The sequence below is a fragment of the Lathyrus oleraceus genome, chromosome 4 (genome assembly GCF_024323335.1).
Source record: "Lathyrus oleraceus cultivar Zhongwan6 chromosome 4, CAAS_Psat_ZW6_1.0, whole genome shotgun sequence".
Taxonomy (NCBI): Eukaryota; Viridiplantae; Streptophyta; class Magnoliopsida; order Fabales; family Fabaceae; genus Lathyrus; species Lathyrus oleraceus.
In genome coordinates, this window is record NC_066582.1 from 237,112,537 (window position 1) to 237,132,556 (window position 20,020).

The following is a 20,020-nucleotide window of genomic DNA, read 5'->3' on the forward strand; positions in this document are numbered from 1 at the left end:
CGATAACCAAGGCTCTTGATGCCAAATGTTAGAACATAAAACATAAAAACTGAAAATTGAAGGTTCAACAATGGTGGAAGAAAAGAAGATTGGGGAAGATGAAGTTAAGAGAGAATTAGAGAGAATAGAGTAATATTTTGATGAGTATAGATTTTGGCATTAATTTTGAATTGGAATGATACAAATGTATTTATACATTGAGAATAAAAGCTACAACTAAAGTGACTCTAAAGAAAATAAAATCTGTTAATTTGGAAGAGTAAAAAAATAGAATTTTAATTTTCAATTAACAAATGTTTCACTAAACATTGAAAAATATGCAGTCAAAAATAAAATTGAAAATTGAATAGTGATAGTAACATAAATCACAATACAAAATTAAATATTTGGTAATCAAACATTCAACCAATTATTTTACTGATACAAAACACTCAAACATTGGAAGTGGTACTAAAATAGAGAAAATTAAAAACAAAATACTCAAACATTGGAAGTGGTACTAAAATAGAGAAAATTGATAACAAAATTTGAAAAATGTATCAGGGAAATTATGTCTAAGTTGCAGTTTTCCTTAGCTGAACAAGTTCTTGCCTAACAACAGGAACTTTCAATACAAGCCAAAAATATAACACAATAACTTCATCAGAATCAGAATAAACACAATCAACCAACATTGACAACATAGAATTAACCCCTTTAACATCAAACTAACTTAAGTCTTTAGCAACATAAAACACAAAAAATAGTAATTAAAATCATTGAGGGCGTGTCATTCTCTCTTCCAGCTGAACCAACTTATAAAAAATTGTCAAAAAAAAGTGAAATTTAAGCACATTTTAATAAATATCAAAATTTCCAAAACACTATGGTGAACCGAGTAAAGTGTACAAATAAGTTCTAAAATCCACGGTAGGGGTGTGCATGATTCAAAATCCAAACCAAATTGAATCAAATATACGGATTAGTTTGGTTGTTAAAACAACTTTGACAAAATTGGTTTATTTTTTTAAAATTGGTTCATGTTTGGATCGGTTTGGTTAATAACCGGTTTACACTAAAAAAATCAATTTTTGTTTGGACCAATTTTAAAACAAAATTTCCCTCAAACTTAGATTTCATTCCAACAACTTCTTAACTTTATTCAATCGTTTTTGAAATCAATCACTATTAGTTGGCGAAGAAGAAATGTTAAGAAACGGTAAAAAAAATCAAATTTCAATCTGAAAAATCAAAATTGAGTAATTATATATATATATATATATATATATATATATATATATATATATATATATATATTATATATATATATATATATATATATATATATATATATATATATATATATATATATATATATATATATATAATTATCTTTGGTTTCACCTTCTCAAAAAACTGCTCTCTCTTTCTATAGTATGTTATAGTTACCATTTTCATGACTTCATTCATCTTCACTTGCATTTTACAAAAGTGAAAGAGATTTCTTAAAATAAACATGATTTTAAACACAAAGCTCTATTCAAGAAAATGTAATTAATGTGTATTTTTTTTATCTTACCATAGAAAACAATACTTATGATTTCTTTTTATTAAATACACATTACTTTAATTGTCACTTATGAACCAAAAATAGAGAAAAAGTAAAACATATTATGTTTGAAAAGTAGACTAATCATTCATATATTGGTTTTAAAAAGTACATATTGGTTTTTGGTGGTTTTAATAAAATGGATTTGGACTAGTTTTTAAACCAAATAATGTGGATTTTTAAAATTGGTGCACCATATTTTTAAAAGTGGTTTTTTGAACTTTTTTATTGCACACCCCTAATCCACGGCGTATGAATCACTGGATACCTCAGATACTTATAATTTGTATGACCCACCAAAAGAGACTTAGTCATAAAAGCATACATGTGCGCATCAACGTCGGCTCTAGTATTCTTAATTATAAAAGAGCTATTGCCAACGTCGAATAACCGCAAATCAAAATCGCCCTTGTATTTAGATCAATCAAAGGAAGCCCTAGCCATATATTTTCTAACATGTTCCAAATAAGCCAAAATCAGTCCAACCCTTTGAGTTAGATTTATCGGATGGCTCTGACCTTCTGTTCAACAATACTTTATCGGGCATGCTAGGACCTCTGAGTAACCTTAACGAAAAAGGGAACCTAAATTGTCATCAATAACTAAATTCCCCATTGTTTATTGAACTTAACTTATATCAAAAATAAAAAAAGGAATGAAGAAGGGTGTGAAATTTATTAAAATAATTTAGACACATTCTTCCCATTAATGTTCTAATTTATTGAAAGAATTTAGAAACAGTATTCCCATCGTTCCTACCGTGCATCATTGTCGCATCTCGAAAAATACGACTCCTCGCGATGATCGCAAAAAAATTAGTTCGAACAGAGTCGCCACCGAACTTTATTTATACCAATGAAGGAATAGGAAAATATCGATAAAACCTCTTAATTAGAGAATAATGGTCGTCGCAACCATATTTGGATTCGGGAGTCGATTATGCAAGGGAAAGGTATTAGCACCCCTCACGTCCGGTGTACTCAACGGGAACCTTTTAGTCTAATTTGCGATTTGAATGTTAACTTATGTTGTTTGTTTTCTTCGAGTAGATAAAGGATAAATAGAGATGGATGAAAACCTCGGAAAGGGGAGGTTTTTTATTAGTGTGCTCGCGAAGATCTAGCAATCTCCTACCTACGTATCCTTATGGTGCAATAAGGAAATCAGAGCATTTGTAGTTCGGGGAACTACGGTTGGTTGGTGTCTTTTAATGAATAACTGTTTAGATCGCGTTCTAAAGGCGAAACGTTAGCTTGTCTACTCTCGGCAGAGGCTTAAGCACTAGTTTGTTGTGCGTGTTAGAAGGGATTAAACAGTGTTCTTTTTTAAAAGAGTTTCGATCGCACAGGGGCGATGAAAGAGGTTTGATAAGTTGGATGTGTTTTAATAAACAAGTGCTTAGATCGCATCCTAGCAGTAAACATTGGCTTGCATGATCGCGGTGGAGACTTAAGCACTAGTTTGTGTACTCACTAGAAAAGTTTAAGCAATGTTCCTTTTTTAAAAAAGAGTTAAGTTGTTGGTCGCGCGAGAGCGAGAGATTAAGTTTAATGAGTTTGGTATTTTTTAGAAGAACGACAAAATATTGAGCAATGTGGTGCACACCAATCGTTCAATTCTTTCGAGGGATAACAAGGCGAACGCCTCCTATTCCATTTTTAGTCTAAATTATTATTGAAAGTGTTTGCGGAAATTGAATATACACGGTAGTGAGGCGAGCGCCTCCCACTTTCTTATTCAAGGAACAATGAGGCGTGCGCCACCCATTCCTTTATCCAAGTTCATTTAGCGTGTTTTAATCGGAAGTCGATAATTCGAGCAATATGGCGAGCGCCAATCGTTTAATTATTCGAGAGATGGTGAGGCGAACGCCTCCCATTCTTCTTCATCCAAAGTTTAAATTATTACAAAATATTTATATTGATTTGAACTTATACGATTAAAATTTTAATCGGGTGACAAGAATTTAAGCAATATGGCATGCGCTAATCATTCGAGTACTTGAGAAATAGTGAAGTGAACGCTTCCTATATTCTTTTTCATCCAAAGTTTAGAATTAAAAAGTTTTAGAAATTATATTAATTTGGAAAAAAAATAGTAATTTACTTCACCTGCTGATAACAACAAGAATGCGTACATGGATGTATTCAAAAAATTTAAACTGTATTGGCAAAATTCTATATCAGGGCCCTTACCACAAGCTTTCCACCAAATAGACCCGAGTCCAAGCCAGATTAAAATGTTAATAATACTAATAACAAAGCCGTAACCCCGCCATTTGGCAAGTGGGACATAGTTGGCACCGAAAAACACTGGAGTTGACCCAATCCCATAATGAGTACGGCCGCCCATAAGGTTGGAGAGGAAAGACAGCACCATGGCTCCGAAGAATGGTGGAGTCCCCATAGTAGTAGCAACAGACAAAAATGCAGTAAACATGGCACCAAAATAAACGACACTAAACCAAGCACAATAGCAGCTTTAGCCCAATCCAACCACCCAATTGTCTGGTTAATTGAATTCAAAGTAAGAATTGCACACAGCGGATTCACCACCATTGCAGTCAAAACATAGCCGACGAAATACATGAAGTCTAGAAACAAGTAAGCATCAACCACGACCCAAGCTTGTTCTCCATTCCATAACCAACATTACTTCCACAAGAAACACAAAGAGACTTAACCAATGGAAGAAAAATTCCACTAGCCCTAGCCAAAAACGAAGGAATTGCAGGTGCCAATAGAGCTTCACTGAAAACCAAACTATAACCTAACCCTAAGGAAGAACTACCGAAAAGCGAAACGAATTGATAAACGACACGCTTACCTAGTCCTGTTTTGATAAAACCCTTAGCGAAGAAAAATGCAAGATAAATCATCCATAGAATTGGATCGCCGAAGCCGGAGAATGCAACAGCGAAGGGTAGGGTTTTTGGTGAGAACCGAAACTCCTAATCCCAAAATTGCAACGACACCAAGAGGTAATGGTTGTGGCGAATTGATTTGAGAGGTTTGAAAGCGTTATTGATTTGGAGTCGGCAAAGTGGCAAAGATGAACGGAGGCGGAAAGATGGGAAGGTGGTTGCAGCGCGGCGGCGCGGAATGTTGAGAGTGAAGGAGATATGGGGTACGAAGGTGAAGAAGAAGAGGATATGACGGGCGTGTGAGGGTGGAAGATGATAGGTAGAGAAGCAGGTGAAGAAGAAAGGGTGGCGGTATCCGTCAGTGATGAAGAGTGAAAAAGATGAAGGTAGGTGTTTGGATTATTGTTAGGTGACGGTCATGGTGTTCTTAACGGAGGAAGACAATGAACAGTTGAGAGGGTCGATGGTAGGTGGTGAGTGAACAGAGTCGCCGGCGGAAATGGGTGGTTTGCGCAGCGTCACATATGTTGAGAGTGAAGGAGATAGGGTTGTGGTTTGTGTGGGTGAAGAAGACGATTAAGACCGGCAAGGGCTTTGCCGGCGGAGAAAAAAAACGATGAAGGTGGAACGGTGGGTTTCGAAAAGAAGAAGATAAGGCTCAGAACTTTTTTAGAAAAGAATCCAAGGGATTTCCTTTTTTTCGTTTTTTAGAGAGAGGGTCGTTGGAGGAGAGAGGAAAGGATCCTCTTATGAGCTGTCATAGATTCTTTTTCTATAATCCAAAAGAATCCTATGTGCCATGTGTCGTCCAAACATTGCTCACTTGTTATATTTTTTATTATTATTATTATCTCTTATTCACATCTATTTTCCAGGAGAGAGACACGTGAAGAGACAGTATTGGAGGGAGGAAAGATATATATCTTAACTTTTCTGATTTTTTCCTTATTAATATTATTATTAAAATCCTATTTTTTTATTGGATGATGGAAATGAATATGGATTGCTAAATTGGGCCTTTGATTAAACTTGATCTAACGTTCATGAATAAATCAAAGAAACACACCAAGAAATACACATTATTAAATAATTTCAAATGTCCAAAATACCCTTTTTTAGATGATTTAATTGATTTAAAACAATTTAAATTAATTAAATCAAATAAAATTCACATCTTTCTAAATAAATGTGATAAAAATAAAGTAAAGGCATGAAAATTTCTATTTTACTATCCCGATTAAGTTGACAAAAGAAAAAAATTAAAACGACTAAAAATGAATAAAAGTCGGGCAAAAATATACTCGAAAAATTAAACTGAATGCCCTAAAATGATCAGTACGAAATATACTTATTGGAAAAATACAGCGTTTCTTTTAATTTTGAAATAAATTTTCACCGATTAAAAGGCTAAGACGGATTAAAATGTAGCTGAAAAAGTCGTCGAAAAATATAACAAGCACACCAGGTTAAATTACGCAAACCATAGATTAATAATACTGGCGTTTGCAAGTTTAATTTCGAAACTTTTTACCCGCTGATTTTGCACATGCTTGAGGAATGATTTAACCAATTTGTCTGTATATTCAAGAATTTATTCCGACTGATATTTTAGGTATTATTCATGATAAATGTATGTTATGTTGTACAACTGATGCAAATTAAAAATAAAATCAAATTTATGAAAATTTTAAAATGCCCAGACAAAATTGGGGTATGACAATCATGAAAGAGTTTGTGAGCCTTTACACAATGGGACATTATGCTTTCCTAAACCTCTTAACAGAGCATCTACCAGCAGTTCATATTTTGATGCCACAACTCTAATGTAATCACCCAAGGACACATCCGAAAGTTAAAACACCACAACAAATAAACAAAAATCAGAAATTCGTAACCATTAATTTAAATCCTAAACAGATAGTTTAAACCCTAAACAGATAACTAAATCAACTCAAATTGTTTAAATTACATAATGTAAATCGAAACTTGACAAAAACCACAGAAATGAAAGAAAAAGAATAAAACCTAGACATCGTCGAAGCTCCAGCGGTTATAGAGTTTTAACTTTGATCTGTGAGGGATCTGATACATCATTATATATTAGAATGATAATAGTCAAGTGAAACATTCATCGTGTCTGCAATCCGAATAGAGAAAATCAGAGTCGAAGAGTATAAATCATAACCAATTGATTTAAATTGATTGATAAGAAAGAGATAACATGCATTATGTTGGAGTTGAGGTTGAGGGTCATGATGATCCAAGAGAGGCCCTTGGCGATTCTTTGAGATGGTGGTGCATCGGAATATATGGCATCGACGTAGCCGACTATGGAAAATAGATCCAAAATTTTGTTGACGTTATACTTGAATTTCTCCAAGGAAGAAAAATAGGGGATTATGTAAGGAATGAAGAAGAAAGAAGAGAGGGATTTCTCTTGATTGGATTAAGCACTAGTAAGAGATTTAGTAGATCGAAGAGCTTTATTTTCCCAAAGCAGGCCTTCCAAATTCTATTTTGACTTTTCAGTTGTCTATGAATGCATTAAGGAGAGTATATTTTAAGTTCCATTGAAAAGGGAAAGTGACTATTAAAATATGCATTGAAACGTGTTAATTAATAATGGATAATGGTAAATATATATGGTAAATGTTGGATAAAAGTAGTGAAAAATTTATATGGGGAAATATAGACTTCCTAAAGCAACTATTGACGATATTCATAGCATGCAACGTAAGTTTATCTGGGGAGATATGGATGAATAGTGAAAGATTTGTGATATGGATTGGAACACTCTTACTTAGCCTAAAGGTCATGGTGGAGTGGAGTTGAGGAATATGGAGAGCTTAAACATTGTGTGTTTGATGAAGTTAGGTTGGAAGATTGCCACTAATGCTCAAAATATGTAGTGTGTGGTGATGTGGGATAAGTATGACATCTAAGAGAAGTTCATGTTCTCTAGGGAGAAGATGTAGGATTCTAGACTTTGGAAGGGGATAACAAAGGTTTCTAAGGATGTTCACTTGTTTGGTTGTTGGCATGTTGGAGATGGTACGGGAATCAGGGCGTGGGGAGATAACTGACTAGGTGATGAGCTTCGAACCAGTGATATTCAGCATATTATCCCTGATAGCTTGGTTGGAGCTAAAGTTGTGGACCTGATGAAAAATCAAATAGAGTGGAGTTGGAACTTGCTTAATGGTTGGTTGTCACTTGAGTGGAGGGATACAATTTGAGCATGCTTGTCGCCTTGTTTGGGGAAAGATCCTGGCCTTTTTTTATTTTACAGGCACGACTAATGGTGAGTTTTCTCTGAAGGATGTTTATTATGCTATTGATGGGGGAGAGTAGCCATGGAGATGATGATTAGATGAGGATATGGAAGCTACAAGTGTCAGATAGGTGCAAGATTTTTGTGTGGTTGTTAAAACATGATAGGCTCCTCGCGAATCTTAGCAAAAGTAGGAAAGGTCTTGACCATGCTAGTTGTAAGATTTGTGGAAACGTTTGCGATGATATGTTGCATACCATTAGGGATTGTTTCAAAGCTATGCATATTTACAAGAGCTTAGTGCCAAGCAATATCATGGCTGAATTTTTTTCCCTTGATTTGTATAATTGGATTAATTTCAACCTAAGATGCAAAGGAGATGGGAGTAATAATTGGAGGAATGTATGGGTGGTTGCATGCCATGCAATTTGGATGTGGAGAAATAAATAAGAACATGAAGAAGATTATGGGAGACCTTGTGATCCTGCCTACTATATTTTCCAAAGACAACGAAAGTATGAGGAAGTAACAAATTCGATATCTCATGTGATTCTGAATGATGTGAGAAGTAGGACTAGTGGTTGGAAGCCACCATTGATTAAGATGGTTAAACTAAACTCTGATGGGGCTAGTAAAGATCATATTATGACTGGGTGTGGTAGCGTTATTCATGATATGAGGGGTGATTGGATAGGGGTTTTTCCAAGTATTTGGAAAATTGTAGTGCTATCATGGCTGGATTTTGGGGAGTTTTGGAAGTACTCAAGCTCACTAAGAGTGTTGGGTTTAGGAGAGTGGAGGTTAATGTTGACTCTGAGTTGGTGGTGAGAGTGCTTCAGGGAGAGGGATGCAGTAATCCTAGTTGCTTTGCATTGATTAGAGAAATTAAGAGATGAATAAAATATCATGACATTGTTATAATTTCTCACATCTATGAAGAGGCTAATGCTTGTTTGGATGCGTTAACAAAGATGGGTTCCTTGGATAAAGAGTCTAGGGTCCTCGTCGACATTCCTGAAGCTCTAGTTTCTTTGTTGGGAGCTAATAAAGCTAGTTTGATTGCATCTTTAGAGGTATATCTGCGGTTCATTTCTTTTTGGGCTTTGGCCCTCTTTGTTATAAGAAAATAGTATAAAAAAATATTAATCAAGGTAAGAGTGTTTAGTCCAAAATAACCTTGATTATTTAACAATTTAAATTAATTTTAAAAAGAGTGTTTAAGACAATATTTTAAAAATAGGACCGGAGATCGACCCGGTGAAACTTGCGGTTTAAGGTTTAATTGGTTCAACCGGTTAAACATACGGTCGAATCTTTTATTAAATAAATTAATTTATGAAACTAAATTTCATAGATATGTCACACATAATCATATGTTCACAATTTAATAAAATAAATATTTCAAAAATCTATTACAAAGTTAATACAATAATATCGATAATATATATAATAACATAACATAGTTCTACACTTCATTTCAACCTTCATTTAAAAATAATTCGACCAAATTAAAGAATTACAATAAAATAAGTTAAATTAATTCAAATCAATATTAAAATAATAGAATATAATAACTAAAATAAAGTTCAAATAATTAAGAATACCTATGTTAAATAACATAAAATACTAAAATTAAATAATACATTATACTTCATTAAAAAAACGAATTTGAGTTGAACTACGACAAAGAAGTCTTAATTGACAACAACAAACAATATTGACTTGAACGACAATTAATATTATGTTGGATATCACTATGTTTAAAAGAGACGACATGATGATGATGAATTATGGTCAAAAGAAAAACTATAATGGAGTGACAAAATTTAGAAGTTAGAATTGAATGGTTGTAAAAAAACATGGAATTTTTTTTGTGATTGAGGAATGTATGTTAGGTTTTGATATTGACATATTAAAATTTTAGAAAAAAATTAAAAATGGTTAATTTGATGCTTTTTTTTAATCAGACAGTTTTACAAAATCGGCTTCGTTTCTTTGGTTCGAATGGTTTTGGACGGTTCAATCTGGTTTTTTCGGTTTTACCTCGATTTTGACCTACTAACAATTTTGAAAGGTTGACCCAAATAGATTCATCTTCGATTTTCGATCCAATCGATTGAACTGACCGGTTCGATCCAATTTTTAAAACATTGGTTTAGGTATTTGGACAGAATATCATTTTTATAGATAGATATTAGATATGTTTGGAAATTTTTATTTCAAATATATTATCTTGATAAAACGGTAAAACTTATCAATTCAATGAGTAAATAAATTGATTTTTTTTTAAAATAACCATGTTTTTCAAATAAAATACGAAAATAACCAAGTTTTCAAAAAAAATCCAAAATAACCATGTTTGGGAGAGGATGCGCCGGGGGAGTTGGCGCGCCCCTTAAAATTTTAGAGGAGACGCCAGTTGTATGGGCGCCTATGCATTGGTTTCCCTCCTAAAGGAGGCGCCAAGGGAAGTGGCGCCTTGGTTTGCCTCCTAAAGGAGGCGCCTGTGTGTGTGTGTATGCAAGGTGCCACTTTTTGTGGCGCCTGTGTGTGTGTCATGTGTCTGCTGGCGCCTACGTTTTGTCCAATTCAACTTTCGCTTCTATAAATACCATCACCTTGCACACAATTATTTTCACTCAAATTCATCTCTTAGTCTAGTCCAACCATCAATTTTAATTTTCTTTGTTTTAACAATGTCTGCATACATTCAAAAACGAAATGCTGATGTAATATTTTCTGCCGTTGCGGCTCCGATACAGGTTCGACTTTGGAACACAGATACATTTGAACGTCTTAATCGGACGTTGTAGAGTTGGTTAGAGGGAGAAATTGGAGAGGGTGAATGGATTAGAAGAATACAATGGCTTGTGTCCACGTTCAACCAAAACGGAGAAGTGTGTGAATGGGTGGATATTAAGACCGACCAAGACGCTCGTAGGATGATGCAGTACATGTTCAAAAAAAAATTGATGGTTGTAATCGCATAGTTTTTGTATTCTAGTTGTTTTAATTGTTTGTGTTATTTATTATAAACAACTGTCTTTTCGTCACAGACGTCTACTATGAAGTAAAATTAATTTTCCATATATTGCAACAGAGGTACTTTGAAATAAATTTAAGTTTCGATATATAGCAACAGAGGCACATCTGAATTTATCTGGTTGTGCTCGTTCCAACACTAGGACAGTTATTACGATTGTGACCTGGTTGACGGCATGAACTACATAGTCTAACCATTTTGTTCGTCATATCCATTTCGGTTCGAATCCGGGTGCTGTTAGGGCGACCCTTTTTCTTCCTTCGCGTAACTTCGTTGTGCCAGACGATGTCCCCTTGATATTCTGGCCAATAATCCTCTTTTGCCACTACTGAAAAACTAATTTTATAAACATTTGAAAGGCTGACGACTTTGTAAACTTCAGATAGCAAGTAGGATGGATCCCTTCGAACCTTTGAGCACGCCGCTATGACATGGGAGCAGGGAGTACGAAAGGCTTGGAACCTTCCGCAGTCGCACCAACCTCTATCTAATTCGACTCTGTACTGTCCCATTGGCATGCCCTCATTGTGATCCATGGACTCGGCAACACTAAACCAACCTTTTTCTCGGTCAAATACCGTAACCACGTGTGTGTTTGCTTTGGCAGCTTCATGTCTGATGAATTTCATCTAAGCATCACTGAACAATTGTCCAGATTTCAACACGGAACTCCATTTTGAGCGTCTGGTTTCAAACAACGCCCCTAGCCTGAAATATGTAGCTTGCACCAAAGCGGTTATTGGTAGGTTACGAATTCCTTTGAAGACAGAGTTCATTGATTCCACAAGATTTGTTGTCATGTGGCCCCAACGTTGTCCGCCGTCGTATGCCCTAGTCCACTTCTCCAACGGAATACTATCGATCCACCGAACCGCATCTTCGTTCGACAATCTTATTTCCTCGCGGTAGTGTTTGAAAGAAGGTTCTGTCAATGCGTAACCTGCATTGACAACCTTCTTACGCAACGTCTTATCTTTGATTTCTCGCATGAAATTCTGAGCAATATGTCTAATACAAAATACATGCGTCGAATGAGGATTTTGCCAGCCATTGTCAATGTTATTATATGCACTGATGATTGAGGGGTGTCTATCAAAGATCAAACACAAGTTAGGCTGAGGTGCAACGTGCAATCGGAGATTTCTTAGGAAAAAACTCCATCCCTCAGCAGTCTCCCCTTCAACTAAGGCAAAGGCGATTGGAAAAATATTGTTGTTCCCATCTTGTGCCACTGCCATCAGTAACGTTCCTTTGTATTTTCCATACAACCATGTACCATCAATTTATATAATTGGTTTACAGAAAGAAAAACCTATGATACACGGTTGATACACCCAAAATAAACGGTGAAATATTCTATTTCCAACAGCACACGTACCATCTGGTGTATATGCGGGCAATGTTTCCATCTTGAAAATTGTACCGGGAGCATAGTGTTTTAGAGCGAACATGTATTTTGGAAGTTGTTTGTAAGATTCCTCCCAATTGCCAAACACTTTTTCAACAGCTTTTGTTATAGCTATCCATGCCTTCCTATATGATGGTGTGTAGTTGTACTCTGCCCTAATATGCGAGATTATTGTACTCACCTTTAAAGACGGATTATCGCCAATGACAGGCAATATTTCGTCGCAAATTAGTTGAGAGCTTAATTTATGATGATCCTGCATTGGGTTTGTCAGCATGCATGTGTGATCTGGACCCATTGATCCAATCTCCCAAGACTCCTTCCTCTTCCTGTACGAAGCTGACAACTTAAAAAGGCAGTGCTCATTCGGACAATAAACTTTATACCTCAATGCGTCAGTTCTGTCAACTCTGAAATTTGCTGATAGTTCCATGTGGAATTTTTTGATGGCTTTTACACATTCCTCTTTTGTGCGAAATGTGTCTCCTTGTTTCAGAGATCCTTGCATTTACACATAAGGATTGTACCATACATCTCCCGAAGGTTCATCTGAACCCAAATTTAACCTTGTCATGTGTTGGGGTGGGCAATATACATGACCTGCTGGTATTGGCTCCTCTTCCTTTTCAGCGTTCACCATCGAATCAACGATGATTTCAGGTTCCTCTTCTTCATCGTCTAGAATATTCTGACTGGAGAGACTTTGCAAAAGACATGTGTCGTCAATGGAGGAATCGACGACAACACATCCTAAACGAACCAGTCATCCAAGGTGCAAGACCGACTCCACAATATATGGAATGGTTTAGGTTTGTGTAGATGTTTAATTGGCTGCATTTTATGTTAAAACACTAGCTGGACTCTAATGTCTTGACTGGTGTCATGACATGCTTTGGAGATGTTTGATTGGCTGCATTTTGTGTTAGAACATCTAACTATACTCTGATGTCTTGACTGATGTCATGACATACTTGAGTAGTATGTTGCAGGTTTAGCTGGATTTACTGAATGTCAAACTAGATGTAATGATATTCATCCCTGACAGCAAATACTGAGGTGTAGAACAGTTGGTTGTCTGCTATAACTCAGTATTTAATTTCAGTCTGTTTATCAAGGGAATAACAGACCTGGCACAAGGCCTACTGTCTGAATGTCAAACTGAATGTTATGACATTGACAGCATATACTGAATAATAGGCAGGTAGGTTTTCTACTACAGTTCAGTATGTATCTCAGTCTATTCTTCAGGAGGATAATAGACCTGGCATAAGGCCCATTCTGTAAATGTCAAATTGGATGTTTTGACATTTATTATTGTAAGTTGATACTAAAGTATAGACAGGTTGGTCTTTTACAGTACAACATTTTGTACAGTCTGTTTTCAGGAAAATAACAGACTTAGCATATGGTCTATGCTTTGGACGTCAAACTGAATGTTGTGACATTCATTCCTGACAGCATATGCTAAATTGTAGGTTGGTTAGTTTTTCTGTTTCAGCATTTTTCTCAGGCTATTCTTCAGGAATCCAACAGCTGAGCTAAAACCCAGGAAACTAACAACTGAGCTACAATTAATGAACCTAACAAATAGACTATTTGTTAGTACCCTAATATGTGGAAATTAGGTTAACTTGCTTGACCTTAATTTCAGGAAATACAAGTACAAGGCCCAAGTGCTGCAATATAAAAGGATGGCAATCCTTCATTCAGAACTCGGGGATTTTGAGGCGTGAAGATTTTATTGTTCCATCATACTTCACTGTTGTATTTTTGTGTGTGTCTTGTATTAGGTGTATCTTGTGAGCCAAGCAATTATCACCTAGATGATTGCATTGGACTAGGGTGTTCATTGAGTTGTAAGTGTTGTGTCACTCTAAGCTTTTAAGTGTGAGTGTTGTGTATCTTGATTAAAGCTGTTAAGCACAATCAAGAGTTGTTTGAAGTGTGACTTCACTATTATCTTTAAACTTAATTAAAGGTTGTAATCACTGAGGTGATTGAGGGGGAGTGAGTAGGAACTCTGATCTTAGTGTAAGATTGAAATTGCATTGGGTAGGTATTAAGTGATAGGATTAAACAGTTGGTTTAAGGTCTGAATTAATACTACTAATAGTGGATTTCCTCCCTGGCTTGGTAGCCCCCAGACGTAGGTGTGTGTGACACCGAACTGGGTAAACAATTCCTTGTGTAGTTTTACTGCACTTTATTTTTAAGTTCTGCATAATTCTTGTCTGCGCAGAATTGGATGTCATAGCATCCCGTGTGACATCGAAAGTCTGTTAACTAGAATTTCAATTGGCATCAGAGCAGGCACCCTGCCTGTTAATTTCTGGGTGAGATCTAGGGAAGTTACTTTCTAGTACCATGGACAAGGATGTAGGATACTCAAATAGACCACCCATGCTGGATGATTCTAACTATGATGACTGGAAGCCTCGTATGATAGCCTTCTTAAGGTCTCTAGATAGCAAAGTCTGGAGAGCTGTCAACAAAGGATGGGAATATCCAACGAAGACAGGTAAAGAAAGGATCACTATGCAAATTCCAGAAGAAGTGTGGGACAAAGAGCAAGAGGCTTTAGCCCTTGGAAACTCTAAGGCCATGAATGCACTGTTCAATCGAATAAGTAAGAACATCTTCAGACTGATGCATCACTGTGAGATGGCTAAAGAAGTTTGGGATACCCTCAAGATAACTCATGAAGGTACCTCCAAGGTGAGGATGTCTAAACTTCAGATGCTGACCACCAAGTTTGAAAATCTGAGGATGAAAGAGGATGAGACTATTCATGACTTCCACATGAATATTCTTGAAATTGCCAACACTTATGGTGGCTTAGGTGAGAAAATGGCTGAAGAGAAACTTGTAAGAAAGATTCTCAGGTCATTACCTAAGAGATTTGCCATGAAGGTCACTGCTATAGAAGAGGCTCAGGATATCTGCAATATGAAGGTGGATGAGCTTATTGGTTCTCTCCAAACTTTTGAAATGGGCTTGTGTGAGAATGTTGAAAAGAAGAACAAAAGCGTAGCTCTTGTATCAAATACTGAAGAGGATTCAGAAGCAGGAAGTACTGGAGGTGATGAAAGCATATCAGAAGCCATAGCCATGCTTGGGAGACAGTTCAACAAGTTCGTAAAGAAGATTGATCAAAAAGGTAGACCAAATGTCAAGAACATCTCGTCTGACATCAGGAAAAGATCAACGTCTGAAGAAAAGTTCAACCAAGGCAAGGGAATCCAGTGTCATGGATGTGAAGGTTTTGGACACGTTAGAGCTGAATGTCCTACTTACCTCAAGATGCAAAAGAAAGGGCTATCTGTCACATGGTCTGAAGGAGATTCTGAGAGTGAATATGAAGGAGAATCTGCTAAACATATCACTGCACTAACTAGTGTTTGCGCCACTAATGATGACTCAAGTGGAGATGAACTGACCTTTGATGAACTTGCTGCATCATATAAAGAGCTATGTGTCAAAAGTGCAGAAGTGCGTGTACAAGGAGAAAAGCAGAAGAAACTCATCAATGAGCTAGAGGATGAGAAACAGAAGCATCTGATAATCATAGATGGTCTAAATAGTGAGATAACCTTGCTGACCTCCAAGCTAGATCAAATGACAAAATCCATCAGAATTCTAAATAAAGGAACAGACACTTTGGAAGAGATCCTAAAGGTGGGACAGAAGTCAGGAACCATGTCTGGTTTAGGCTTTGTGAAGAAATCCTCAGCTGAACTCAAACGCTCAAAGGCTGAAGTTCAGAAATTCAAGCGGAAGTCACACCCAATGTCTCAACATCAGGGAACCAGGATGAGTAACCATCAGAAGAAGAAATTTCAGAGATGGAGATGTCACTACTGTGGTAGGTTTGGTCATATAAAAGCCTTCTGCTACAGGCTGCATGGTTATCCTAACCAAACCCCTCATGTCAGACCTAAGCATAAGGCATATAAGCATAATGCCCCCATCAAGAAACGACAATGGTTTGCTAGGTTAGCTCACACAGCTCTAAGGGCATCTACCAGAGAAGACTGGTACTTTGATAGTGGCTGCTCAAGACATATGACTGGTATGGAGAATTTATTGGTGAATATACAACCTCACACTACTAGTTATGTGACCTTTGGTGATGGTGCTAAAGGAAAAATCAAAGGTGTGGGTAAGTTGGACAGCTCTGGAGTTCCAGAACTGAATAATGTGCTATTAGTAAAAGGACTAACTGTTAATCTTATCAGCATAAGCCAGTTGTGTGATCAAGGGTTCTATGTTCAGTTCACTAAGGAGCTATGTGTTGTGACGAATGGAGATAATCAGGAAGTTATGAGAGGATCCAGATCCAAAGATAACTGTTATCTGTGGGAACCTAAAGTCTCTAACTACTCCACAATTTGCTCCTCAGCCAAGGAAGAACAGGAGGTGAAACTGTGGCATAGACGTCTTGGTCATCTCCATTTAAGGGGAATGAAAAAGATCATATCCAAGGAAGCAGTTAGAGGAATCCCAAAGCTGCTTATTGATGAAGGAAGAGTCTGTGGAGAATGCCAGGTTGGCAAGCAAACCAAGATGTCACATCCTAAGCTGGGACATCCTACAACATCCAAAACTCTGGAACTTTTGCACATGGACTTAATGGGACCTATGCAGGTTGAGAGTCTGGGTGGAAAGAGGTATGCATATGTGGTTGTTGATGACCATTCCAGATACACTTGGATAAGCTTCATCAGAGAAAAGTCAGATGCATTTGATGTCTTCAAAGAACTGTGCATCAGACTTCAAAGGGAAAAGGACAGTTGTGTTGTCCGAATTAGGAGTGACCATGGGACGGAGTTTAAGAATTCCAAGTTTGATGAGTTTTGCTCGTCTGAAGGGATAAGTCATGAGTTTTCCTCTCCTATAACTCCTCATCAAAATGGGATAGTTGAAAGGAAAAACAGAACTATTCAAGAATCTGCCAGGGCAATGATTCATGCAAAGCTTCCTATGCACTTTTGGGCCGAAGTTATGAATACAGCTCGCTATGTTCATAATAGAGTTACCTTGAGAAAAGGAACCTCTTCCACTCTGTATGAATTATGGAAAGGCAGAAAACCCACTGTGAAGTACTTTCATATCTTTGGAAGAAAATGTTACATTCTTACAGATCGTGAACAGAGAAGGAAAATGGATCCCAAAAGTGATGAGGGTATATTCCTAGGATACTCAACTAACAGCAGAGCCTACAGAGTGTTCAACTACAGGACCAATGTCCTGATGGAATCCATAAATGTTATTGTGGATGATAAAGAGGAAGGAATCAATGTCATAGAGGATGTTGGAACATTCCTTGATACGTCAACAGACATTCCAGTCAAGTCCGAAGAGGTACAGGAGACTCCTCCTGAATGTGAGGTAGATGCATTCAACAAAGTGCCTTCTATCAGAATTCAGAAGGATCACCCCAAGGATCTTATCATAGGGGATCCCAATAGTGGTGTGACTACCAGATCAAGGGAGAATAGCTCAAATTCCTGTTTTGTATCCAAGGTTGAACCAAAAAATGTGAAAGAAGCCCTGACTGATGAATATTGGATCAATGCCATGCAAGATGAACTGGAGCAGTTTAAACGGAATGAAGTATGGGGTTAGTTCCACGACCTGAAGGGACTAACATCATTGGTACCAAGTGGATTTACAAGAACAAATCTGATGAGAAAGGAGTAATCACTCGGAATAAAGCAAGACTAGTGGCTCAAGGATATACTCAAGTTGAAGGGGTTGATTTTGATGAGACGTTTCCACCTGTTGCTAGACTTGAGTCAATCAGATTGTTGTTAGGTGTGGCCTGCATTCTGAAGTTCAAATTGTTCCAAATGGATGTGAAGAGTGCCTTTTTAAATGGCTACTTGAATGAAGAAGTCTATGTGGAACAACCTAAAGGGTTTTGTGATCCTAACCTGCCTAAACATGTGTACAAGTTGAGGAAAGCCTTGTATGGGTTGAAGCAAGCACCTAGAGCTTGGTATGAAAGGTTGACTGAATTTCTGACCTCTCATGGGTACAGAAAATGTGGGATAGATAAGACCTTGTTTGTGAAGGATGAAGATGGCAAAATCATGATTGCCCAAATTTATGTGGATGATATTGTCTTTGGTGGAATGTCAGAGCAAATGGTGAAACATTTTGTTCACCAGATGCAATCTGAGTTTGAAATGAATCTGGTTGGGGAATTGACTTATTTTCTTGGTATGCAAGTTAACCAAATGGAGGATTCTATGTTTCTCTCCCAAAGCAAATATGCCAAAAACGTAGTTAAGAAGTTTGGTATGGATAATGTTAGGCACAAAAGAACTCCTGCACCTACTCACTTAAAGTTAACCAAAGATGATGGAGGTCCCAGTGTTGATCAATGCTTGTATAGAAGCATGATAGGTAGTCTACTATACCTAACTACCAGTAGACCTGATATTTCCTATGCAGTTGGTGTATGTGCTAGATACCAAGCAGAACCCAAAGTGAGCCACTTAAATCAAGTCAAGAGAATTCTCAAGTATGTCAATGGGACTTGTGACTATGGTATGTTATACTCTCATGGCTCTGAGCCTGTCTTATCTGGGTATTATGATGCTGATTGGGCTGGGAGTGCTGATGACAGAAAAAGCACATCAGGAGGATGTTTCTTCTTGGGAAACAATCTCATATCATGGTTCGGCAAGAAACAGAACTGTGTATCACTGTCCACTGCAGAGGCTGAGTACATAGCAGCTGGAAGCAGTTGTTCCCAACTGGTGTGGATGAAACAGATGCTTACTGAGTATAATGTCTCTCAAAATGTCATGACATTGTTCTGTGACAATCTCAGTGCCATCAATATTTCCAAGAATCCCATCCAACACAGCAGGACCAAACATATTGACATTAGACATCACTTCATCAGAGATCTGGTGGAAGACAAAGTGATTACCTTGGAACATGTAGCCACTGAACTACAACTTGCTGACATATTCACAAAGGCTCTGGATGCTACTCAGTTTGAAAATTTAAGGGGCAAATTGGGAATATGCCTTTCTGAGGATTTATAGCAACCAATGATGTTTGGGATGTATTGTTTAATATCTCAACCTATTAAACAATTGAAAGTGTGTTATGACTGGACAACTGATTACAGCTATGTTACTTGATGCAAGTGTGGTAACAAGATGTTAAGGGGATATCCTAACATGAGACAGCCTATGTGCCTGCTGAACTTCAAGAAAGTGTTCATGCAGGAGTGGTTCAAGATGTCAGACTCAAAGTCATGGCATCTGATATGGGTGTACCTGCTGTAAAGCAAGAGTGTGTGACTACTTGATCAAAGCTGTGAAGCAAGATCAAGTGGGTGGTGTCTTAATCAAATCTGTAAAGCAAGATCAAGAGGGGGTATTCTTGATTGAAACTGTGAAGTAAAATCAAGATTGTGTTTCTGACATTTGTGTGTAATTCTGTTTATTTTGGTCTGTAATTTAAAGTGTTGCTTTGGCAACATTTTTGACAAAAAGGGGGAGTAACACCTGTGATGCCCCAGGACAACAGATTATGTGATTAAACAGATATTGAAGATCCTCTAATCCAGAGGTTGTGCTGCAGCTGATGTTCCACTTCTATGAGTGTGAGTGTGTTTATGTGTGTTGTTGTTAGAAGTTTTTATTTAACTTCTGTATGAGTGTTGATATGTGAAGTTTTTATTTAACTTCTATCTGCGATGAGTGTGTTGCTGCTCTGAGTGTATTAGCTAGGTTAATTTCCCTGCTAGATGTGTGTTTTCTGCTGCTGTGAACTCTGTTGTGATGCCAAGTTGTTTTAGCCAAAAATTTGCCAAAGGGGGAGTTTGT

At 37.0% G+C, this 20,020-nt stretch overlaps 1 pseudogene; it reads right to left on the reverse strand.

Moving 5' to 3' along the window:
- Nucleotides 1–554: 554 nt before the first annotated feature.
- LOC127136841 (dicarboxylate transporter 1, chloroplastic-like) lies at nucleotides 555–4,738 on the reverse strand (annotated as a pseudogene).
- Between the last annotated feature and the right edge of the window lie 15,282 nt (nucleotides 4,739–20,020).